General features: G+C 45.8%; 1 long non-coding RNA gene across 1 annotated transcript; it reads right to left on the bottom strand.

Moving 5' to 3' along the window:
* Window positions 1-1,321: 1,321 nt before the first annotated feature.
* LOC119955725 lies at window positions 1,322-25,265 on the bottom strand. The gene is made up of 3 exons (XR_005458521.1): window positions 25,160-25,265; window positions 8,657-8,810; window positions 1,322-2,676 (listed from the first exon to the last, which is right to left on the bottom strand). It is a non-coding gene; the product is annotated as an uncharacterized LOC119955725 (long non-coding RNA).
* Between the last annotated feature and the right edge of the window lie 1,146 nt (window positions 25,266-26,411).

Genomic DNA, 26,411 nt, shown 5'->3' with positions numbered 1-26,411 from the left:
AGAAGTCTGGAGTTAACGGAACAGAGAACCTGGGAACCAGAAGGGGCAGCAGGGTAGCATGGTGGTTAGCATAAATGCTTCACAGCTCCAGGGTCCCAGGTTCGATTCCCGGCTGGGTCACTGTCTGTGTGGAGTCTGCACGTCCTCCCCCTGTGTGCGTGTGTTTCCTCCGGGTGCTCCGGTTTCCTCCCACAGTCCAAAGATGTGCGGGTTAGGTGGATTGGCCATGCTAAATTGCCCGTAGTGTCCTAATAAATGTAAGGTTAAGGGGGGGGTTATTGGGTTAGGGGTATAGGGTGGATATGTGGGTTTGAGTAGGGTGATCATGGCTCGGCACAACATTGAGGGCCGAAGGGCCTGTTCTGTGCTGTACTGTTCTATGTTCTATGTTCTATTACTGTTTGTAAAGTCACAGAAAGTTGAAAAGGCACTGGATCGTGACAGGCCAGAAATATATCTGTAGGAGTGCAAAGGTTTGTGAGAAATTACTACCGTGTAGGAGACATTATTTGAAATAATTGTGGAAATCAGTGGATATACTTCAGAGTTTGTCCAAAAGTCTTTAAGAAAAAAGGAAACCTGAAGGGAAACCCTGAAAGTGAAACCTTGTTGAAAGCAACGGAGGGAAAGCATAATTTAAAAGAAGATTTCAAAGTATGACTTTTGAAAGCGGAATTTGAAATCACTTGTGCTGAAGCCAGAGTTCAGTGAGACAAGAGGCGGGATTCTCCCGCAATCAGCGGGGCTGCCCATACCGGCACAAGGTGCGGCGCGAACCACTTTGGCGTCGGGCCGCCTGGAAGATGCAGAATGCTCCCCGCGCCCTCCCCAAAGACCCCGCTAACCGCTCTCCAAGCCAGGTCCTGCCAGGATGGACCATGTCCATTTCACGCCGGCGGGGGTGGCCGAAAACGGGAAGCTGCTCAGCCCATTGGGACCCGGAGAATTGCCGGGAAGGCTGCTGCCAATGGCCCCTGACCAGCGCGGCGCGATCCCAGTCCCCGCCTGAAAACCGGCACCGGAGAATTCGGCAGCCGGCTTCAGAGCGGCGGGGCGGGATTCACGCCGCCCCCCGGTGATTCTCTGACCCGACCCGGCAAGAGGTCAGAGAATCCTGCCCAAGGTACCTGGTGTTATACGAATCATCTGGAGGGATTTTGAGAAGAAATCCACAGACATTCACTTGGGTTCAGAGAGGAGTGTGTAGTTGATTACGGCGTTGGACTGGGGTGGGCACAGTAAGAAGTCTTACAACACCAGGTTGAAGTTCAACAGGTTTATTTGGAATCACGAGCTTTCAGGGCGTAGCTCTTTCGTCAGGTGAGTGGAGAGGTCGGTTACACAAACCCAGCATATATAGACAAAGCCAATGACGCAAGATGATACTTTGAATGTGAGTCTTTGCAGGTAATTAAGTCTTTACAGGTACAGATGGTGCGACAGGAGAGAGGGATAATCACAAGTTAAAGAGGTGTGAATTGTCTCAAGCCAGGACAGTTGGTAGGATTTCACAAGACCAGGCCAGATAGTGGGTGTTTAAATATAGTGAGACATGAATCTAAGATCCCGGTTGAGGCCGTACTCATGCGTGCAGAACTTGGCTATCAGTTTCTGCTTGGTGATTCTGCTTTGTCGTGCATCCTGAAGGCCACCTCAGAGGCTGAATGCCCTTGACTGTTGCCCGACTAGAAGGGAACATTCCTGCTTGGTGATTGTCGTGAGATGTCCATTCATCCATCGTCACAGTGTTTGCATGGTCTCGCCAATGTACTACACCTTGGGACATCCTTTCCTGCAACGTATGAGGTAGACATTCCATTTTCATTTAACAAGGCCTCATTTAATGCAAGTTTATGCTTGCCAAACCAACCTTTAACAGTGTGTTGAGAAGTAAAATGTTCAAAGTTTGTTACTTTGTCCAGTTGAATGATTTCAGTGACTGTCAGTCAAAGTGAAGCTAAGATACAGTGTTCAGAGTATTTTTGTTAAAGCTGAAGTTATGGCCATTGAAATAATGTAGAAAAATGCAGAGACTCATGTAGTTCGAGTGAAGGATAGGTATAAATGGCGGGTTAGAAAAGATATCCATTTTTGTCTGAAAAGTATAGCCTCAGAAGCATTTCCAGTTTCTTGAAAGACTCAGGGCAAATTTTTCTCCCAAAATGGCTGTGTCACTTCGGGTATGAAAATTGGAACGCTTCATAACCGTCTGTGTCGGCATGATTCCAATCGTGATCTTCCTGACTTATGATTGGGAGATACCACAGAAATGGACAGACAGGCCCTGGAATAACCTTGTAAAGAGGTTCAGGGCTTCCGTGACCTTCACTGGAAGGAGCAGATACCCTCCTCCTCCAAGTTACGCCAGGTTTTCAAGGACATGGCAGAGAAGCTGCACCATCTCTTTAAGCAAATTAAATGCACATGGGTGTCCGTCAGCTCCAGGAATGATATGCTGGTGTTGGAAACACGAGGTCTCCTTTTCCGACATCTTGGACCCCCTCCTCGGACTCATGGGTAGCCAGGTCTTGCGCCTGAGCTGCGGCCTGCTGTTCTCCTGGGGCAGGCTATTCCTTGGGTTGGGCTTCTCTGAGTAAGCGTTGTCTATCCGCCTCCTGGGCTGTAATTAGAATTATCGCCAGCTCCACTGGCTCCAGATCGAGACAAATCAGTAATCTGGGAAGAATGGGAGAAAGAGAGACAATCAGTTAGAGGGTCCATCTCGCGACCCTCAATCCCTCCCAACACCCCTGGTCCTCATAATCTTGAAGGCTGACAACTGTACCCCCTCTCCGGTGCCTGTCGTGTTCTCTATTCTGCTTTACCTGAATGGCTCGGATGCGTAGTGTTGAATAAAGAACACAAAGCTTTGTCAACAAACGAAACTAAAAATTTATTTACACTACTAATTAAGATTTGTTCACATTCCTAAAGTAGGTTATTATATAAAACTATGCCATTTCTAACTGACAGAACACTCAAGTATACAACTGCTGTCTTTCACACCTCACTATCTAATCCTCTCACGATCTAATCTTCTTAATCCCAGAAACCTCGAAGTCAGATGATATATATATGACTGTTCTGTGGTTCCCTCTAGTGGTATGAATCGCTACATCCCAGTCAATATACATATCATGACAGTGCCAACACTACCTCAATTAAGTGCTGCCCATCACACATCATTATGAATGACACAGTGGCACAGTGGTCAGCACTACTGCCTCATAGCGCCAAGGACCCAGATTCGATTCTGACCTCAGGTGATTGTCTGTGTGGAGTTTGCACATTTTCCCTGTGTCTGCGTGGGTTTCCTTTGGGTGCTCCTGTTTCCTCCCACATTCCAAAGTTGTGCAGGTTAGATGGATTGGTCAGGCTAAATTGTCCCTTCGTGTCTAAATGTTAGATGGGTTTACAGGAATAGGGCAGGGAATTGGACCTAGCTAGAGTGCTCTTTCAGAGGGTCGGTGCAGACTCAATAGACCGAATGACCTCCACCTGTACTGTAGGGATTATCTGATTCTATTCTATGATTAACTGTCAGCGGCCACTGCCCATGCCCCTTCATAGTCACCCACGGCCTCCCATCTGGTTGTTTCCTCCCTTTACATTGGCAGCAGTGGGATCCATCCCGTATCGGGGCACATGGATGCTCATGTGAACCTTGAGGGTCCATGGATCCCCCAGGACAGTTGGGTGGTCACATTCATGAGGCGCTATCCTATCCTTCCTGATTACCCTTGCCCAACCTTCAACCCTGGACACTTAAGCTTTCAACCCCTCACCTTAACTTGGAAAATGTGGGCAGCTCACATTGGTGAGGGTTAAATGAGGATGGCCAATTGGTTGGGCGAGCATGACTCACGGGAATGTTAGAGGGCAAAAATACTCTTTTTAGCAGAGAAAGGCAATGCTAATAGCCACTGTTAATACGTAGAATTGGTCATCCCATGATCGACTTACTGTCACGCCTTCGCAGTTTAAGACACCTGGGCAGTCATTGCAAAACCCATGGCTTGAAGCGCAGCGATGTACCCCTTTCCCCCACTCAGGCCTGAACATTGCTGTCCTGCCTTCTCTCTCTGGGTGTCATGCAGTCTTATTACTCCCTTCCCCCACCACATCATGAGCCCTGCTGCACCAGACCCCCAGGTCATTGGCAGCAGACTCTGTGAGCTTCTTTGCACTTCTTTGGCGCACAGCCTGAAAATTCAACGCTAGTGTTTAAAAGGTTTTCAGGCAAGACCCCTTTCACTAATCTCTAAGTGCTGACAGCTGTCAGGCTGGAAAAAAAACACTTCTGTGCATAAACAATAAGGGTTGAGCTCAGGCTGGTTGAAAAAGCCCTATTCAAAACAAAAGCCAGACCGCAGTTGTGTAACCACAGAGCCTCTTCAAGGTTAATGGGGCGTGAAATGCTCTGTAAACAAACAACTTCAGGAGGATCTATGAAGCCAGGCTTCTTGTAACCGCAGAGCCTGTCCAAGGTTAAAGGGTCTCGAAATGCTTTACCAAGAGACAAGTTGCAGAATAGCACTGTCCTGTGAAAAGATTTTAGGATGTACAACCTACGGAATACCTGTGCGCTGTTAAAGGGTTTTAAACTTGAAAGAGAGCTGGCTTCAAGACTACACAGACCAACTGTGACCCCCATCCTGGAGGCAGAGGAGACCCAAAACCTGGCCCCCTCAAACCGAGCACAACCCCCTCAAAACCTCAGTTCCCTTGAAGAACCTCCCTCCACCCCAACCCTGCGTTTGGCCAGCGGTTACATTGCCCTTGTGCACCTTGACACTACGTGGAGAGCGGTACTCACCTCCTTCCTCCCTCTTGGAGTCCATGGCATCTGGTCCATGTTTTTAAAGAGCAGTACTAATTGACACGGCCGTGATATCCCCCTGGTAGGCAGGAAGATTCAGCAAGGCCAGAACATCTGACTTCAATCTCGTTAATGAGATTAAAATGGATTCAAATCGGGCAGCACGGTAGCATGGTGGTTAGCACAATTGCTGCACAGCGCCAGGGTCCCAGGTTTGATTCCCGGCTTGGTTCACTGTCTGTGCGGAGTCTGCACGTTCTCCCCGTGTATGCATGGATTTCCTCTGGGTGCTCCAGTTTCCTCCCACAGTCCAAAAATGTGCAGGTTAGGTGGATTGGCTGTGCCAAATTGCCCTTAGTGTTCAAAATTGCCCTTAGCGTTGGGTGGGGTTACTAGGTTATGGGGATAGGTTGGAGATGTGGGCTTGGGTAGGGTGCTCTTTCAAAGAGCCGATGCAGGCTTAATGGGCTGAATGGTCTCCTTCTGCACTGTAAATTCAATGATTAAATGCATTCAAATCAGGTTCGTGCCCTTTGTGGGCATGAACCTGATTACATCAGTGGGAAGATCACATTCGGATTTTGCGGCCTCTCTCCAAGGTTAGCGGTCATAAGGGATTTGCTCCCGCATTTAACTGGCCTGGAAAATCATGGCTTAATAGACAAAGACCAATTTCACCCGTAAAACACTTGTGTGCACAACTGGCCATTTCTCAAAAATCTCAGGTGCCAAAGGAACATTCTTCAATAATGCTGAACCATTTGACAACTCAAGTTCCACAAATTCATTTAAAGATAATCTAAACTTAAAGTTTGTTAGAGATTCGTTGAGGGCAACTGATTGTTAGAAGTGGATTAACTATCATTTCTCAGAAAAGGTTCAGGTGATTCAGGAGCAGCACGACGGCACAGTGGCTAGCACTGGTGCATCAGCACCAGGAACCCAGATTCAATTCTGGCCTTGGGTGACTGTGTGAAGTTTGCACGTTCTTCCGTGCCTGCGTGGGTTTCCTCCGGGTGCTCAGGTTTCCTCCCGCAGTCCAAAGATGTGCAGGTCAGGTGAATCGACCTTGAGAAAAAAAATTGCCCCTTAATGTCCAGGGATTTGCAGGTTAGGTGGCAGTACGGGGATAGAGCAGTGGAGTGGGCCTGGGAGGGTCAATGCAGATTTGATGGGCCGAGTGACCTCCTTCTGCACGAAAGAGATTCTATGGATATCAAAGATATTCATGCGATTGTTGTTAAAAGAAAACAAAATCAGCCGAATAATATACAAAGAAAAACAATAAGAACATTTTTAGGCGAATGTTCAAATTCAACACTTCAGGAGGGCAGCACGTGGCACAGTGGGTTAGCACAGTTGCCTCACGGTGCCGAGATCCCAGGTTCGATCCCGGCTCCGGGTCACTGTCCGCGTGGAGTTTGCACATTCTCCCCGTGTTTGCGTGGGTTTCGACCCCACAATCCAAAGATGTAAATCCTATGTCCTATGTGCAGGGTAGGTGGGTTGCCCATGCTAAATTGCCCCTTAATTGGAAAAAATTAATCGGATACACTAAATTTTTTTTTTAAAGTTCAACACTTTAGAATGAAGAGGGCCAACAGCCAACTCTATAACTTTTATAAAGCTAACTTCAAAAAAATTACAAGACAGCTGAAACAAATTGAAAATCTCCTAAATCATTCATGACAAAGTTGGATGTCATGATGGGATATCAATTGGATATTTCCTGGATGCATGTACCAAAATAGTCCAAATGGCCTTCTTAATCTAATTTATAAATGTTTTCTTTTTCTCAGCCTGTTTATCGCTATGTCAGACTCATTTAAATCTCTGGGTGGAATTTCTGATATTTATTCAGTGTCGGTCCAGTAAAGAAAACCCGGGAGAATCCGATCATTGGCACCAACAAAGGGACACCTCACTGGATATTCAATCGCTGTAACAAACTTTTTTCCCCACGTGCTTCATGCTGACCCGTCGCGGCTTGCTTCTGATTCGCTCGCCCTGAGGAAAAGTAATTTCTGTAATCAGTGGGATGCACAGCGGTTAGCAATACTGCTTCACAGTGCCAGGAACCTGGCTTAAATTCCCGGCTTGGTTCACTGTCTGTGCGGAGTCTCCACGTTCACCCTTTGACTGCGTCGGTTTCCTCCTGGTGCTCCGGTTTCCCCCCACAAGTCCCAAAAGGCATGCTGTCAGGTAATGTGGACATTCTGAATTCTTCCTCTGTACCCGAAACCGGAGTGTGGTAACTAGGGACTTTACACAGTAACTCCATTGCAGTATCATCCCAGGCAACAAGGCATAGAAGACAGCAGGCCACCTCGATCTCAGGTGTGGACTGTGGGGATACACCGAGACGTAGCAAGAGGGTGAGGATGAGTAAGAAATGTGGGCATTGAGTGGGCACGCGTGAACATCAGCACAGGTAGAGATAAGTTGCAATTATGTCAGTGCTCTTGAATTAAAAATCGCTTTTTCACCCATACAGATCCTCCATGATGTCTTATCATGGCGGCATGCTCGGCAAACCCCTACGCAAACTTGACGTTTCATCCCTGTGCAGTGAGAAAATGGCACCTCCGACGTTGATAAGATAACTTCAACACGTTTATTAAACTATTTACACTTCTATTATTCGGGTTTGACACTACTGTTAATCCTACTATAGCTACCCAGACTGACTAACCAGTCTGCTACAATCCACATGGTGGGAGTGATGTTGAATCAACCCTGTGTCTGTACTCACTGACTGTCTCCACTGGAAAGAGGCAGATCATGTGTGTGGTGTCCTTTATATATGGGTTGGTGTAATGCCCTCCTGTGGTCGTGTCACCTCTGTGTGTATCGTGAATGCCCATTGGTCATGTCCTAGCTAACTGTTCTATTGGTTAAGCGTGTGTGTAATGTCTGGTGCTCCCTCTAGTGTCTATCTAGTCTACATGTATTTACATTAACCCCTTGTGTATTTACAGTGATGCACATCACCACACCCCCAACACCCCACAACCCACCTGCACCACCGTTCCCCCCTACCCTGTCCCCCTAGCCTCCCGCCCATATCAATGCTCAGGCCTCTCTGCAACATTCTCTAGTTATGAGGACGCCAAAGACTGAAAACCACTTGAAAGTCTGTCCACCTTGTCAGAAGGTGAAAAAAAACAGCTCGGAGAAGGCAGTAGCAGCTGAGATGTGAGATACAGCCTCTCTGTATCCTAGATCACCCCATTCAGTGGCAGGTCACGTTCAGCTCTCTGTCCGACAGATGTCAGATATTTCACAGACGAGGAGGAGCATTTCTCTGTCCTCATTACAAAGTATCATCATTCTCCTGCAGCATCTGGCCAATTACTTTAGCGCCCTTGCCATCATGTAGCCAACATCATGATGACCTCCCGCAGGCTCCAAAGAAGTAAATAATGTCAGACGCCATGGTGGGAGATGGCTTCAAACTCTAGTCCCGGTCATCATCTCCAAACCGAGAGGTTATGAGGGCATCCATAGTCCTGCATCTCATGCAGACCCGGGCCATTGCCTGATATCCTTCCTCCTACTCCTTCATGGGTTGCTCCTCGCTACTCTCCTTGACACCCCCCTCCGCCGATGTGGCGCTCCTCCATCTCCTCCCGGTCCAGTGCTCGCCCTGCTGCAGTGCCAGGTTGTGCAGAGCGCAGCAGACCATTATGATGCGGGAACACTCAGGGGGCTCCCCTTGAGTCCAGGCACTGGAATTGTATCTTGATCAGTGCAATCGTCTGCTTGACCAGTGCATGCGCCAACGCATGAGCCTTGTTGTAGCGAGTCTCAGCGGGTGTTTGTGGTCGCTTCACTTACCTCCTGAGTGGTTAGCATTTGTCACCGAGGAGCCACCCCTCCAGGACGCTGGTCATGGTCGTGTGCAGTGTCGCATCAATGTCACATCTGTTGCTCGAAAGCAACCAAAAGAATTTCCAGCTTGACTGGCTCCACGATTGTCTTCAATAAAAAACTGAAATGAAGAGAACATCAAAGTAAGGGATGAAGGGACGTTGTCCTGAGCCACAACCCTCTCAGGGCCTGGGACATCTACCTATGCATGTCCCCCGATGTGAGTGCCTTTCCACTGAGCCTCAGTCCTGACCCAACCCACAATATCTTCTTCCCCACAGTTGCCCCTCTCAACTCCACCTGAAGTAAGCGCTTTGACCCTTGACAGCCTCAGTGGTCTGCTTGATGAGTCAAGGGTGAGTGCAGTTGGGCCTGCATTCTAACCTCACGGGGAATGAGACACTGCCACCTACCATCTCCTAAATGGTGTGACTGATGAACACCTTCACATAACCCCTTGCATTGGGACCACATATATGACATCCCTCTGTTCTGGAACTGTGAGTATTGGTCTTGGAATTCAATGCTTGCGAGCTGCACTTCCAGAGGGTTAACAATTGGGTGCCAATCAGCGGCACACTCATGCATTGCTATGCTGATTAAACTAGCACAATTGTCTTGTCAATAGGAGTCAGGGAGCTGATTGGGCAACTGGCTTCCCATTGTTGTAGGCAACGCAAACCTGATGCATGTGAAGACTGTAATTGTCAGTCAGCTTCATCCTTATTCCCCAGGTCCCATGAGCTGAGGATGAAACGAGTTTACCCACTTCAACAATCAGTCACCCAACACTAATCCCTGAGACTCTGGCCTCCATAACCAGTGGTCTTGACCTCCCAGACAGTTTGATTTGATTTGATTTATTATTGTCACATGTATTAGTAGACAGTGAAAAGCATTGTTTCTTGCATGCTATACAAACAACGCTTACCGTACATAGAGAAGGAAGGAGAGACTGCAGAATGTAATGTTAGTCATAGCTAGGGTGTAGAGAAAAGATCAACTTAACACGAGGTAGGTCCATTCAAAAGTCTGATGGTAGCAGGGAAGAAGTTGTTCTTGAGCTGGTTGTTACGTGACCTTTAATTTTAGTATCTTTTTCCTGGCAGAAGAAGGTGGAAGAGAGTATTTCTGGGGTGCGAGGAGTCCTTAATTGTACTGGCTGCCTTTCTGAGGCAGCGGGAATTGTAGACAGAGTCAATGGATGGGAGGCTGGTTTGCGTGCTGGATTGGGCTACATTGATGACCTTTTGTAGTTTCCTGCAGTCTTGGGCAGAGCAGGAACCATACCAAGCTGTGATACAACCAGTCTTCTGAGAAAGTAGAGTCGCTGGTGGGCTTTGTTAACTATAGTGTCAGCATGGGGGGACAAGGACAGGTTGTTGGTGATCTGGATACCTAAAAATTCAAAACTCTCGACTCTTTCTACTTCGTTCCTATTGATGTAGACAAAGGCATGTTCTCATCTACGCTTCCTAAACTCGATGACAATGTCCTTCATTTTGTTGACATTGAGGGAGATATTATTGTCGTCGCACCAGTTTAACAGATCCTCTATCTCATTCCTGTACTCTGTCTCATCACTGTTTGAGATCCGACCCACTACGGTGGTGTCATCAGCAAATTTGAAAATTGAGTTGGAGGGGAATTTGGCGACACAGTCATAGGTGTGTAAGGAGTACAGTAGGGGGCTGAGGATACAGCCTTGTGGGCCCCGGTATTGAGGATGATCGTGGAGGAGGTGTTGTTGCCTATCCTTACTGATTGTGGCCTGTGGGTTTGGAAGTCACAGAGGGAAAAGCCGAGGCCCAAGCTACAGAGTTTGGAGATGGGTTTTGTAGGAATAATGGTGTTGAATGTTGAGCTGCAGTCAATAAATAGGTGTCTTTGTTATCTAGGTGTTCCAGGGTTGATGCCCTCTCATCTTCAATCTGAACTGCAGTCGTCCTCCCTACTGTGTGAGGATCTTCAGCTTTCACGAGGCTCGAAACTACCCCTTGTCAGAATCCCCCACTCTACCCCTGCCGCCTGGCATCTCACGAAACCCCACCCAGATTCCACACGGTCGCCCCCTGTGCTGACGCTGTGGATTCAACTGCTCCCATCCACTTTTTAACTGCCACTCTGGAAGGGTAATCCCTCAGTGGTGATATCACCACAAGCCCAGCAAGGAGGACATGGGAATCATTGCCTGCATACCAGCTGCCAGACCCTTTAAACCTCTGCCTCTTCAGCCAAAGAAAACCGGCAAGAAAATTCACCTTTTATTTCAGAGAGAAAGGGAAAGTTGCTGAGAGATTTGATGGCGTTGTTCAAAATTATGGAGGGATTGAATAGAATGAACACATAAAGTACAAAGTACAAAGAACAATACATGTTTAAGACAATTGGCATACTGATCCAGAAGGGGAAATGGGGAGTATTACTTCACTGCAATAAGTTATTATTATCTGGAATGTACTGTCTAACAGGTACTGGAAGGAGATTCAATAGTAACTGCCTAAAGGAAATTGGTTATATGCTTGAATAGGAGAAATTTACAGGGTTTTCCAAAAGAGTCGGGTGGGATGAGCAAAGGGTACGAATGTTTTACCGCTTTCAAAGTGACAGCACAGACAGGATGGCCTGAATGGCCTTCTCTTGTGTTGTATGGTCGTATGATTTTGAGTCCAAACGTTGAATAAAATTTATTCTGAAGAAAGAAAGACTTGCATTTATATAGGAGTTACCACAGCCATCAAAATGTCTCAAGGTGCTTGACATCAATTGAAATACCTTTTGAAGGATGGTCACAGCTGTCATGTCGGAAACATGTGGGCCAATTTGTGCTCAAATTCTCACAAACATCAGTGTGCTAATGACTAGATCATCTGTTGTTTGGTGATGGTAATTGAAGGATAAATATTGGCCAAGACACCAGGGATAACTACCCCGCTCTTCTTTGAAATAGTGGGAATTTACACCGACTGGAACAGAAAGGTAGAGCTTTCGTTTAATGTCTCCCATGAAAGATGACATCTCTGACAGTGCAGAGCTCTCTTTAAATCAAAATGAAGTCAAAACAAAAGCATGCACAGAAAGTTTTACTAGGTCGCAAAATTTTATTTTAGCTGTTACAAGATAATGAAGGTTTCCAAGTACTCCCTGGTGTTTTTCACTATCACTTTGGACCAATGTCCATGGCTTAACATTTTGGATGAAAATAAAACTTAAGGAACCTGAATTAACTTGTCCCTATATGACAAAGCAGCAGGAGGAGAAGTGTTGAATGAGGAAAATATTTATTTCTCTGTCAGGCCTGGAGTTGCCAGTCAGTAATCGGGCAACATCACTTTCAGGCGACCCGGATGAAACACATGCCATTGCTGACCCGTGGAGGAGGTCTTTTGGCACAATGAGCTGCACTCCTCCCTCTGAGCCAGAATCTCTGGTTCTCCATTCCAGGGGTTGAGAGCGAAGGAAGGTGTACTGTGGCCGAACAAGTTGAATCTCAACTTGTAAATCCTTCCTTCCAACATGTGCCAATGGCAAGTAGTAAGAGATTCCTGGTCAGCAACGAGTCTCTACCATTAAACAGTCTGGTTTATATTTTGCAGCCTGCCTTGCCTTTGACATACTCTTATAAACAAGGAGACAAGAGAGATTCCGCCTCCCAGAGCTTGACTGTGGCCATGCATATTTTTCTCAACTATAATTAAAGACAACAGTGAACAAAAAAGAACTCAAACTCATACTATTTACATAACTATGAGTCACAGATGGTGGGAATCCTTGTCCAAGTAATGTGTGTTCCATCTGGAGTGACTGTTCGAGCCATACATTACCAGTTTAAAGTGATCACAGCACAAGTTAGGCACAAATCTACCTAAAGTGCAATTAAAAATATTAGGGGAAATTAATAAATGAAAAATCACAGGCTGGCACCGGGCTACTTTCCATATTCAAGGCGGATTAGGCACAAAACCAGGGATGTGATCCATTATTTCATTTCCCATGTATCAGGAAGTTTCAAGCAATTGTTTACACCAGGATTGAGTAAAACTAAAGGGCTGATTTTCATTTTCCTCCTGCTCTCTTTCTATCTGAGTGGAGCATTGGCAAGAGGAAGATTGAGACAAAAGGAAAAAACATGTTGATTACTGCCTGGTCGAGTTTTTGAGACGATCTTAATTTAGATGGCTGACAACTCCAGCCAAGAATGCGCCTCAGAAATATATTCAACTGAAGTTCATCTTTAGGACTCAACCTCGGGCAGCACGGTGGGGCACTGGTTAGCATGTCTGCCTCACAGCACCAAGGATCCGGGTTCTATTCCGGCACCGGGTCACTGTCTGCGTGGAGTTTGCACATTCTCCTTGTATTTGTGTGGGCCTCAGCCCCACAACCCAGAAAGATGTACAAGGTAGGTGGATTAACCACGCTAAATTGCCTCTTAATTGGAAAAAAAGAATTGGGTGCTCTAAATTTATATTAAAAAGGGACTCAAATTCCATTTCCATGTAATGCTGCCACTGTTGTGTAGCCAACAGACCAACAAACACAGATAGAACAGTGTGCTTAACAACCATTTGCAACACTACTGAAGGAGACAACAATCTGATTCGGAAGTGCAGTCCGGAATTCTCCAGCTGTTGTGATTCTCTGTTCCCGCCAGCAGCGCACCCCTGCCCGTGGGTTTCCCAGCAGCGTACGATGTTCTACAAGCGACGGGAAGAAAGAATTCTGCCACGAGCGAATGGCTCACTACAGACAAATACATGACTGGAGTACCGGAGAATCCAGCCTGTAATGGTGGCATTTTACAGAGACCCAGGAGTTTGGTCGCAAACTTCCTCCGACCAATGCGTTTTATGTCCTCAATTCCTCGCCACTGTAATATCAGTAGGTTCCTCCTCCAAATTCCCAGGATTCCGGTAGATTGCCTGTGGTTACTGATGTCTCGGGCTGAATTGTACTGCTTTGAATTTAGCTCAGCCCGCACCTTCTTTTATTTAAAAAAAATTAGCAGACGTATGTGCAAGTTTCTTAATGCAGGTTTCCAATTCATTGTTTACCAAAACTTAATTTTCTATGACCATTGAGTCATTCACATCAACTAACCTGCAAATCAAGAGAAAGGAGGATGAATTTAGAACATATCATCTCTGCACGTTGAGCACAACACAACAGGACCAATTTCCACTGGCTCGATGCTGACGGAGGCCAATATCTTTTGTTCAGAGATTTAATTTTGTTGTTGCTTCTAGTATCAGACAAGCTTAGTTTATCTTTAAAGGTTCATTTTAGACCAAAAGCATTTTCCCTCTATTTCGGCACCAAATTCCCAAAAATACGCGTCGTCTGCAGAAGTGAACATTCATGACTAACTCAATCATTTGAAATAGAAAATTAATCTGCGTGCCCACACGATAATGGCAGACAGAGTATGTGTTAACTTTTTCTGTGATAATGGAAAGTAGAAAGGATCACAAAATATATAGAAAGACTAATATAATAATGTTTTTGAATCTTGGTGCTTCCTTGGCATGCATAATGTGAATGTGATGAGGCTCTTAATTTAAAAAGCCTTCATTGTGAAATTTTGTAGAATTATGATTGGTGAATGAGGACTAAATGTATCTTCTACATTACATTTAACCCCCCCCCCCCCCCCACTATTAGCCTCGGTTTAGGCATAGGAATAAAATCAATGCATCAACTGTAGATATAGGAACGGAAGGAATAGGAGCTAGAGTAGGTTATTTGAAGTATTTGGTACTCCAAGTCAGTTCTGCTATTCAACAAGATCATGGCTGTCCTGTGATAAGGTGGGAGATTGGGCCTAGGTAAGGTGCTCTTTCAGAGGGGCAGTGCAGACTGGATGGGCCAAATGGTCTCCTTCTGTACTGTAGGAATTCTATGGTTCTATGGTTCTACCCCAACTTCATCTTACTGCACTCTCCCCATATCAATCAATTCCCACAGGACTAAAAATCGATCTAACTCTGTATTGTTATTGAAGATCCTGGTTTAAAATACATACAGACAGTCTGTCTACTAAAGCTGTAATTCAGGAGCCGTAAAGGATGAGGTATTGATTAATTTTAATCATTTGTTTATAGAGAGATGGCATGGATTCCCATACCAGCCTCCCTGAACAGGCGTCGGAATGTGGCGACTAGGGGATTTTCAGAGTAACTTCATTTGAAGCCTACTTGTGACAATAAGCGATTTTCATCTTCATTTTCAGTTCAATGGAATATTATTTTGATTGCTGTAGATTCCCTGGAGACTAAATCAGTTATGAGGGATTGTATTTAGTCCTAGCTAAGCAGGCGACAGGACATCTTAGTGGAATGCAGATGATGTAATTAATGGGAGAAGCCAAGCCAGTCTGTAGTTTGCAATTTTGCCAAATGCTGTTAGGTTGAGCAGAAGAGTCTGACAAGACAGAAGGATTTTCAGGTTGTTCCTGAAAAGGGTCTCTCTCTCTCGCTCTCTCTCCAAAGATCTGCACAGATAAGCAAATAACCCGTTTTGTCAACTTTATTTATAAGTGGCATCTGAACTGTGTTGGATTGCTTAATTGGAATTCGTGACAGAAAGTTAAACGTTTTTGTTTTTTTTAAGATCTGTTTAACTGTTCCCGTAACAGCCTCCCCGAACAGGCGCCGGAATGTGGCGACTAGGGGCTTTTCACAGTAACTTCATTTGAAGCCTACTCGTGACAATAAGCGATTTTCATTTTCATTTTCAACTATTAATTGCAACGCTATTTCTTTGATGTTAATGTGGTTAATTATGTGTTCAAATTAATGTTTGTTTTTGCATGAAATATACCTATTGGTCAGAGCTCATACTCTAGGGGTGAAGTATTCTTTCCTCACAGTTTTGAAAAATTGAAAAATTGTTTGGAGTTCTCGTCCAGTATCCTAACAAAAGTTGGGGTCTGGTCCTGTATCCAAATACTTCCCACTGTTTGGTCTCCAGAACTCCACACAATGCTCCAGTTGAGACTGGATCAGTATTTTACACAGGGTTAATCTAAATTCCTTGCTTTTGTACTCTATGCCCCAATTATTAAAGCCTGGGATGGCATAAGCTTTATTAATCACTCTGTCAATCTGTCCTGTCACCTTTAATGATTCAGGCACATATACACCCAGGTTTCTCTGCTCCTGCACCCCTTTTAAAATTGTATCCTAAATTTTATATTGCCTCTCTGCATTCTTCCTCCTAAAATGAATCATTTCACACTTCTCCACTTTAAATTTAATCTGCTACTTCTCTGCCCTTTCCATCAAGCTGCCTAATTCCTTTTGAAGTTCCACACTGTCTTCCTCAATGTAAGAAGGGGGTGAATAAATAGGGTTTAATTACAACTATTTATTGGGACAATCAACAATTTTAGTCTATTGAGGGGGTTTTAGGCATTTGTTTTGAACTTATATTGTTCGGTATAATATATTAGAACACTAGGCGAAAATTCCACAGTCAGGATAAAGATACCAACCAGCAACATGTTAATGTAGCAAAAAGACACAAATGATGCTAACTGAATGATTAGGAAGTAATAACCACCACCTGCAAGAAACCAAGGAGAAGAGTCAACAACATGTTTTAAAGTCAAATCGGTTCTTTCATGATCTTAGCAACTTGTTTTCCCAGACACCACCTGAAAGACCCTCAGTAACATCTATTTTTTTCCAGTCTATTTTTGTTTTCTAAGACCTAAAGAAGCAGATGCACCCAACAGTGTTAACAACAATAAATAGATTAGAGAAAGAGCCATAGAAAGATAAAGGTAGAAAATATTGTGCCTGGGTGGACATCTGTAACTTGTGTAATGTAAAGTTTGAACCAGACACTGTTCAAATGTAAATTACACCTTTGCCTACGTGACCTACAATGTATAAATATTGCAAGATTTCTCAGTTGCATAGAGTCAGTTCCAGAGACCCTTCTCTGAGGTTGGGCTCTCCGAACGTGTTGGCTGATGAACAATTGTTCTGTGCCTGGTCACTTCTGACTAGTTTGTACAATAATTTAGCACTACAACACCAAGATTTGTATCATCTACAGATTTTGTAATTGTGCCTATGTCATTAATACATATCAGGAAGTGCAGTATAGCATTGACCTCTGGTGAACTGCGCTATAAACCTTCCTCCAGTTTGAAAAACAACCGTTTGCCATTGCTTTGTTTCCTGTCACTTATCCAATTTAATAGCCATGTTGCTCTTATCCTTTTTATTCCACGAGTTGTACAAGGTCTAATATGCTGCACTTTATCAAGCGCCTTCTGAAGATGGAGAGGTTTAGGGAGGTAATTCCAGAACTTGTTCGAAGTCATATCCATCAATGGAGCAGGGAATTAAATCCGGCTTGCAAAAGAAGCTGGTGTTACGGGAGTGAGGTTATCCTGGAAGGCTGTAGGACTGGAGGAGGTTGTAGAGATTGAGACTGGGTAAGGGACGCGGCAAATTATGGAGGGATTTGATAACCAGGGTTAGAATTATAAAATTGAGACATTGGGGGACCAGTGTAATTTGGCGAGAACAGGGCGGATGGGTGAACAGCATTTGGTCCAAGTTAGGACACAGGATGACCTTGAGTTTATGGAGGGTAGAATGTGGGAGGTCAATCAGGAGTTCATTGAAGTAGTCATGTCTAGAGGTAACAAGGACATGGGAGAGGTCAGTAGTAGAAGTGTTGAAACGGGTGAAGATTGATGATGCCACAGGGGTGGAAACAGGCAGACTTAGTGATGGTGTGGATATGTGGTTGAAAGCTTACCTCGGGGCCAAATATGATACCAAGGTGGTAAAAGTTTGGTTTCATTTCTACCAAACAAAGAGATGGAATTAATAGCGATGAAGCAGAGTTATTGGTGGAGTAACTATAGAACCATGACAGAGAAAATGGAATGCATCACAGAATAAATGAAAGCTGAACCAAAGAATGAATTGTGAGCAAATTCTTGGCCAAAGAGTTGGGTCATAAGAAAAAGATGAAGAGTTGACAAGATTCATAGTTGGATTTCTAGTGAGTGGGATTTAAATGGCTGAAGACATGGTCTGCAATGGTGAGGCAAATGTTTGAGGGATCACAACCAGGGGGTTGAATCAAAGCGATGAAGTATATTGGAGGGAAGGAGAAATTGGACTAAAGGCGGTTACAGATATTGAACCGAGCATGATCATGCTTGAGATTTAAAAACAAGGATTAGAGTTACATGTAAGGCATATGGGGATCAGGAATCAATGTGGCTCATCGAAAAAGGGCGAGGGGAGCATGGTCTGGGATATAATAGGCAGTAGTAGAATTGAAGCCTATGGTTGATGGGGGATTGGAAATTGACCAGACCATTGAAGGCTGATAATTTCACAAGAACTTCTTATTTAACTCAGAAAAGTATATTGTTCAGATTCCTGCATCGGTAGTACTGAAAATACTCTGTACAGTTGGCAACACGTTACACTCTTGGTCCCAATTTTTTACTGTGAATGCAGACTGTGGCATGTAAGTTAAATGTGGCAAGCAAGCCAGTAGGATGGCCAAAAATAACTCCATCAAGCAGAATGTTGTCAGCTCCCCACTGTCCTGATTTTAAGCGAAAATTCCTGCCTATATTGGAATAGATTGCTGGATGTGATAGGGAGGAGGACTTAGTACACTCCAGCTGCATTATAACAAGCTCTGTTTTGCATGTTTATGTGTTACAAGAAATTGTCTGAAACCACATAACATGAAGAAAAGCAGATTGTTTAACTGGACCGTTAGATTTAAAACAGAATCAATTCAAAATAAAGTGAACTTAGAATAATCACAAAGTACCATATTAAATATTTGCTCTTTAAAGGACCATAATTTCTTTGAGGCATGACCCAAACTGGACTGAGTTCTTTCACATTAATTGGCTGAAGTCTTGTTGAATATATAGTACAAGTAGATCATGACTTTGATTAACTGATGGTACTTAGTATTTTAATAAGTCTTCTTCTTATGCAACACATGTAACGTGTTGCCAACCGTGGGATAGAGGATAACTTGCTCCCACTCTCAGCGCCGGCCCTAGGGTTGCTGGCGCCCCGGGCAAGCTGAACTTCGGTGCCCTTGGGGGGGCGGGGGGGGGGGGGGCCGAGAGGGGGGCAGGGGGCGGGGGGCGGGGACCGAGCGGGGGGCGCGGGGACCTAGTGGGCGGCGGGGACCGAGCGGGGGGCGGGGGGGGGGGGGGCGGGGACCGAGCGGGGGCCGAGCGGGGGGCGGGGGGGGCAGGGACCGAGCGGGGGGCGGGGACCGAGCGGGGGGCGGGGGGGCGGGGACCGGGCGGGGGGGAGCGGACCGAGCGGGGGGGCCGCCCTGGGGAGGGCGGCCACCGCGCATGCGCTGGTTGGCACCGGCCTAACTGCGCATGTGCGGGACCCGAGTCTCTGGCGCCCCCTAGCACATGGCGCCCCGGGCGACTGCCCGAGTTGCCGGTGCCTTGAGCCGGCCCTGCCCACTCTGGTTCATTGGGTTCTAAGATGGCTGCTAAATCCTATGAATAATCTGCAGACCCTGCCACATACAGGATAGGTAATACTTGAAGGGTTGGGTCAGTCAGTTGTTGGGATGTTTGTGAGCTCCCTCCAATGTTTAGGGGCTGGTTTAGCTCACTCGGCTAAATCGCTGGCTTTTAAAGCAGACCAAGCAGGCCAGCAGCACGGTTCGATTCCCGTACCAGCCTCCCCGGACAGGCGCCGGAATGTGGCGACTAGGGGCTTTTCACAGTAACTTCATTTGAAGCCTACTCGTGACAATAAGCGATTTTCATTTCATGTCTTGATTTTGCGACTGCACATATCCGACAAAGACTCTCAATGTGTTCAGTGTCGTCCAGAAGGAAACCTATACATTTTCTTTGGTCCCAAGCTAGGGTCTCCCATGATTTGAAGGGCCTGTCTGATCTCTTCAGCAACACATTGATGGCACCCCAGAAGCATTTCCGCTTTCCTCATGGGTGTCTCCTGCCACAGTTCAGAGTTCAGAGTGGAGCAATTGTTGTGGTAATCTGGGGCGGAATTTTCCGACCACCCGCAGGGTCGGTGAATTGTCCGGGGCTGGCGTAAATCCCGCCTCCGCCGTGGCCGGAATTCTTCGCCATACGGGAATCAGCGGGGGCGGGAATCATGCCCCGCCTGTCGGCGGGCCCACCGCGGCGATTCTCCGGCCCGCGATGGGCCGAAGTCTCGCCGCTGTCAAGTATCTCCCGCCGACGTGGTTTAAACCACCTCTGTGCCAGCGGGAGCAGGCGGCGGGAGCGGGCCCCAGGGTCCTGGGGTGGGGCGCGGGGTGATCGGACCCCGGGAGGTGCCCCCCACGGTGGCTTGGCCCGCGATCAGGGCCCATCGACCGGCGGGCGGGCCTGTGCCGTGGGGGCACTCTTTTTCTTCCGCTGCCGCCATGGCCTCCACCATGGCAGAGGCGGAAGAGACCCCCTCCACCGCGCATGAGCCGGCCCCGACGCCGATCAGCTGGTGCCAAAGGCCGTTGGTGCCAGTCGGCGGAGCGGGAGCCACTCCGGTGCTGGCCTAGCCCGTAAAGGTGCGGAGAACTCCACACCTTTTGGGGAGGCCCGACGCCGGAGTGGTTGGCGCCACTCCGCTACGCCGGGACCCCCCGCCCCGCCGGGTAGGGGATAATTTTGCCCCAGGTGTCTGACAGACAAGAGACATGTCTCACATAGCAGAACTGGTTTTGAACAATTAGTGCTAGGCATTCAGCTTGGGAAATAACACTGTTCTTGGGCCATCTTTCTTCCCACCGGATTTGCAGGGTTTTGCGAAGGCAAAATTGGTGGCATTTCTCTGATGTTTGCTATAGGTTATCCAAGTCTCCGAAGCATATAAGTGTGGGAATTACTGTTGCCCAGTAAACAATGACTTTAGTCTCGGGTTTGAGATCCTGGTCCTCAAATACTCTTTTCTCATGTCATAATATGTATACAATATGTGTTCTTTATGCTGTTGTAGTAGTGGTTCATTGATGATAGCTTGAGATTTGTGTGTTTAAACATAAATACCTCAATTGGGTAGCATGGTGGTTAGCATAAATGCTTCACAGCTCCAGGGTCCCAGGTTCGATTCCCGGCTGGGTCACTGTCTGTGTGGAGTCTGCACGTCCTCCCCCTGTGTGCGTGGGTTTCCTCCGGGTGCTCCGGTTTCCTCCCACAGTCCAAAGATGTGCGGGTTAGGTGGATTGGCCATGCTAAATTGCCCGTAGTGTCCTAATAAAAGTAAGGTTAGGGGGGGGGGGGTTGTTGGGTTATGGGTATAGGGTGGATACGTGGGTTTGAGTAGGGTGATCATGGCTCGGCACAACATTGAGGGCCGAAGGGCCTGTTCTGTGCTGTACTGTTCTATGTTCTATGTTCTATAATTGATTGGCGAGAACTATTTACAGCTCCAAATGTGGTCTTGCATGATTTGGTTCCCATCATTCAGGCTAGCTGTTTACGTAGTATTCTTATAGATTGATATCTGACCATGTGATGACATATATCACACAATGGGCCACCACTCTCCAGTTCCTTTACATTATAATGCATTCAGGCACATACAATCTCACCTCAGTTAGCTAAAGACTGAACTGACTATTTACTTTGACTATTTACTCATTGCAGTATGAGTGAACTTGAATTGATACAGTGCATTATCACATTCTCGGGACATACAAACCACTAAAAATCCAATTATTTGCAATCCTTGCTCGTATTTAGGAATGTGCTAAGCCTGTAACCCGAGAACCAGAGGTGAACTTTCAATGAAACACATAGCGCTGCAGCAATGAGCCCTGCCAATGGGAGGTCCCGATACAGAGAGGTGACTGTTGTGGTGAGAATGCCATGGGAACATCAGTAAGAGCCTTGGTAGCTCTAAAGTTGCAGATAGGCTCAATGAGTCTATTAGCAGGCAATAGAAAACAGCATCAGGCTCTGATTGGTGAACTCCACTTTAGACAGTTTGCCAGACATCAAGAGGTGATGGAGACGTAGAGAAGATCAGACACGAATCTCCTGAATTGATGTGAAGCTTATGAACTTTTATTGAGCAAAGTTGCAAAGCAGCAGCCATGTTTCTGGCATTCGGTCTGGCGGGCAGCCTGAGGCAAAAGTGAGGTTGCTGACCTAACATTGGGGTGCGAGTCTGGGAAGTCTTCAGTGACGGGAGGAGGAGGTGTTCGCCAATGTCTGTTGAGGAGAGCTTGGGGTGAATCTCAATGGCTGGGGTGCTGGGGGGCTGGGGGGCTGGGGCGCTGGGGGGCTGGGGGGCTGGGGGGCTGGGGGGCTGGGGGGCTGGGGCTCCGGGAGCCGTGAGTGAGAGGGCTCAACTGATTAGCAACCAGATGATGCAGAGAGGTTGAGGGAGAGGAGACCAGGCCAGCTGCAGCGGCAGGCAGGCAGCCAGGCAATCAGGAGAACATGCGGTTATCAGAGGTTGTGGCTCAAGGCCCTGCTACCTGGCGACTCGACCAGAGTCAGAGGTCAGCCACGCAGGGCTGAGAATGAGAGGGATGGGGAGCAACCAATATCCTATTTCTTCTTGGTGTTTTTGCATGATGAATTGCCTGCCCTTTTTGGTGTCAGTCATCTCTCTCTCAACAGTATAGGCTTGTTGTCATAAGTTAAAGAGCACTAAAGCAGTCTGTGCCTTTCATTGTGTGAGCTGGGTGAGGAGGGCATTAACGTCATTCAGGAGGGTGCTTGGCATCATTGTGGGAGGACGTGATGTCAGTTCAACGTCATTGGGGGCAGGTTGTCACATTACCAAGGGGTGAAGCGTGACTTTCTTTTAAAATTTAGAGTACCCAATTCATTTTTTCCAATTAAGGGGCAATTTAGTGTGGCCAATCCACCTCGCCTGCACGTCTTTGCGTTGAGGGGTCGAAACCCACACAAACACGGGGAGAATGTGCAAACTCCACACGGACAGTGACCCAGAGCCGGGATCGAACCTGGGACCTCGCCGCCATGAGGCAGCACAGCTAACCCACTGCGCCACCGTGCTGTCCTGTGAAGCGTGACTTTGGGCCCTCGCAAAAAGGGAGGACGCACGACCCCAAAAGTGTAAGTTTGCCTCTGCAGTGAACAAATGGGACAATTGACCATTTTATGGTTCATATTAGTTCAAGATTCTTCTGTTCGGGCAGCACGGTGGCCTAGTGGTTAGCACAACCGCCTCACTGCGCTGAGGTCCCAGGTTCGATCCCGGCTCTGGGTCACTGTCCGTGTGGAGTTTGCACATTCTCCCCGTGTCTGTGTGGGTTTCGCCTCCACAATCCAAAAATGTGCAGAGTAGGTGGATTGGCCACGCTAAATTGCCCCTTAATTGGAAAAAATAATTGGGTAATCTAAATTTAAAAAAGAAAAAAAAAAGATTCTTCTGTTCCTCTTGTAGAGCCATTGGGTGTTTTACATTGGTCTGAACATCTAAACCAAAGCATGATTTAAGAACACATCTGAAAGATAACAAAGTGACATTCATGTCCCTACCAGGCTGTATATGACCCTAAAGAGTGCGTGTGATCGAAGTGCCAACTCATCACTTAATTCCCGCTGTTCTGATTTTTGGGTAGATCTCTGCCGAGGTGCCAGAATTCTGCCAACACAGAGGAGAGGTTCATGAATATATGTAATTGGAACTAGGAGGTGTACTTTGATGGCTAATGGTATTTTCAACTCTGCCTTAGTTTGTGCCTGAAGTGGAACTTCAACTTTCTGATTCTGAGACAAAAGTGATATTAATTGAACCATGCAATGTAGCTGGAATGTCTTTCATGTGTAGTCATTCTCAGACAAGTCCAGCTTCATGCCTTGGCGCCAATGAATGTAAATTCCAAAAAAAACATTTTATACTTTTATTTGTTGGTCAACTTAATTGTCCTCATGGTTGTTGGAAATATTGTTACCTCTAGACATAACCATTCTAATACATTCCTGGTCAATGAACTTGAGGTCATCATAAACTCTACCTTCTAACTCACACTAACTATCAAATGCTGATCACCATGGTTCTCACTGATCTATATTGGTGCCCAGTTAAGCAACATATCAACTTTAAGATTCTCATCCTTGTTTTCAAATTCACATAAGGCCTTGTCCCACCCTTTCTTTGGGATATCCTCCTGCACCGCGGCCTCTGAGATAGCTATGCTAATTTAATTCTGGCCTCTTCAGCATTCCAAACTTTAATCAACGCAATGTCGCTGGTCATGCCTTCAGTTTGCAAGGCCCAAGCTTTGGAATTTCCCCATAAACCTCTCTGCCTATCTTTCCACCTTTAAGATGCTCCTCACCTGCCCTAACATTGCATTATTTGGCTCAGTGTCAAATTTTGCTTTATGGAGTTCCTCTGAACTGCCACGGGATGTTTTATTATGTTAAAGTCATTGTATAAATAGAAGTTGTTGTTATTGATACACATTCTTACTTTGTATGGGTTAAGCGGTGACAGCAACCAAAAGCAATGGAGTAAAATACAAACCCGAAACAAAAGAAAATTCAGAAATTGTGGACTGTGTACAATGCTAAAAGAATGAATATAGGTGTTATGAGGGGAACATTTAGGTAACAGTGATCATAGTGTCATTAGCTATGGGGAAGGACAAGGGGCAATTCACAGTAAAAACAATTAATTGGAGGAGAGTGCATTTCAGTGGACTGAGATCAAATTTGTCCCAAGTAAAGTGGAATCAAAGCCGAGGAGGCAAAACTATGAGTACATAATGGGTTGCCTTTAAAGAGGATACAGTAGAGGTACATTGCCGAAAGTGGGGAAAGATTGGGAAACTGAAGCCTGAGCATCCTGGATGGTAAAAATGATAGAGAGTAAGATGAATTGAGAAAGGGGGTGTGCAAAAGATGTCAAGTTGACCATTCAAATGAGGGGCAGACTGAATATAAAAAGTTCAGAAAGGAAATGGAAAGAAAATAAGAGGCAGAGAGTGTGAGGAGAGACTGGCAGTTAACATAAAAGGAAATACAAGTCTTCTACAGGCATACAAATAATAAAATGTCAGCAAGAGGAGAGCAGAAGCAGGGACATAAAAGGATCTCTCTCGACATGAAGGAGAGGACATTGCTGACTTACTATGTGTCTTTACCAACAAATCAAAGATGCTGCCAAAGTCATAGTGACTGAAAAGGTGTGTGAGAGATCGGATGGGCTAGGATTGGCAAAGAGGGGTATTCAGTTGATAAGTTACCATGACTTGATGAGATGCATCCAAGGAAGTTGAGAGAGGTGCAGGTGGAAATTGCAGAGCCATTGGCCATAATCTTCCGATCCTCTTTAAATATGCAGAAGGTTCCAGAGGGCTGTGGAAGTGCAAATGTTACACCTTTGTTCAAAAAGGTTTGTGATGATAAACTAACAATTACAGTCAGTCAGGTTAACCCTGGCAATGGGAAAGATTTATATCTTTCAGCGGGTGCCTTTCCAAAATCAGTACCTGCAGCCTTGTTGAGTTGGAGGTGCTTTTTGAACATGGCCCCTAAACTGTAGCTTCAAAACATTGAAGAATCTCTTTCTGGCTGGCTGCGCATGAACTTCAGCATCTGCGGAGAGAAACAAGCAATGTTACTCACTTAGGTCTCGGAAAACTAAAAGCCAACTGTCAAAATTATTTTTCAACTTTAAAATAGAGTCAAATCTAACTTGAATTAAAAGGTTGAGAGCTATCAGCCAGCAATAACTTTACACACGCACTGTCTCAGCCATATAACAAACATTTTTTTTAACCTAGTTTCTCCTCTCTTATCCAATCTGAACTTTGCTGCACCACTAATTGCAAAAGAAAATTAGTTTGGATACAGTTACCGGCCAAAATAAATTACTGGATTAATATTTGTAGCAGGCTGCTGCACATATGCAAACTGACTGCCCTTGACGCTGAGGTTTATTTATCTACATTCTAAATTGACTTTCTTCATCCCAGAAAAATTGAACTTTTCCCAAGTTGAGTTTAACTATGGCATCAGCAAGGAAAAGTTCATCACTGAAAATAGCATGGCCTGGCTCAAGGGACACAACAATGTCGGTTGAAGTATGCGGCCACAACTTCTATTGTCAACACATTTTACATTCTCCCCAACATCTGCGAAAACTGCAGATGTCAGTTTGCACATAATGTAAGTTTTGGACCCGTCGTAACTTTGCAAGGCTCCATTTCTTCAAGAGTTGAGGAAACAGAATGTCAGAACGCCAATTTAACCAATTACTGGAGCCCCAACGTGATTAGTTAGTCATTTCAATTAATTTCAGAAAATCACATGAAATTGCTGTATCTGTTACATGCAGCTCCAATGGATTGTCCAATCTAAGGTCTTTTTACAACTTGGCTGAAAACTCTATGAATTATGTCAGCTAGCACCAATCTTTAAGTGTATCTACAACAGCAAGTAAGCCACATGTATATGTTGGCGGAATTCTATGCAAGTAAATAGTTTCTCCTCAGAACAAAGCTTTCTGTTTAGAAAGCGGTCATTCTGAAAGACGTTGTGTAAGATAATGCAGCAACACACAGGTTCCCGTGAATGTAAAATGGCATGCGGTCAAATGGTACAATAGCACTGTGCTGTTGCTAAAAGCAATAAGGTCTTGAGTTTACTTAAATTGGAAATCTTTTGTCATATCTGGTAATTGCTTCACGGAAAGCATTACTCTTGGGGGAGTGGTTGCCAAGTAGAATTGTTATTAAATAC

Source organism: Scyliorhinus canicula, chromosome 21 (genome assembly GCF_902713615.1).
Source record: "Scyliorhinus canicula chromosome 21, sScyCan1.1, whole genome shotgun sequence".
In the NCBI taxonomy this organism is placed as follows: domain Eukaryota; kingdom Metazoa; phylum Chordata; class Chondrichthyes; order Carcharhiniformes; family Scyliorhinidae; genus Scyliorhinus; species Scyliorhinus canicula.
The sequence above is the reverse complement of the archived record's forward strand: the minus strand, read 5'-3'. Positions and strand labels throughout refer to the sequence as shown.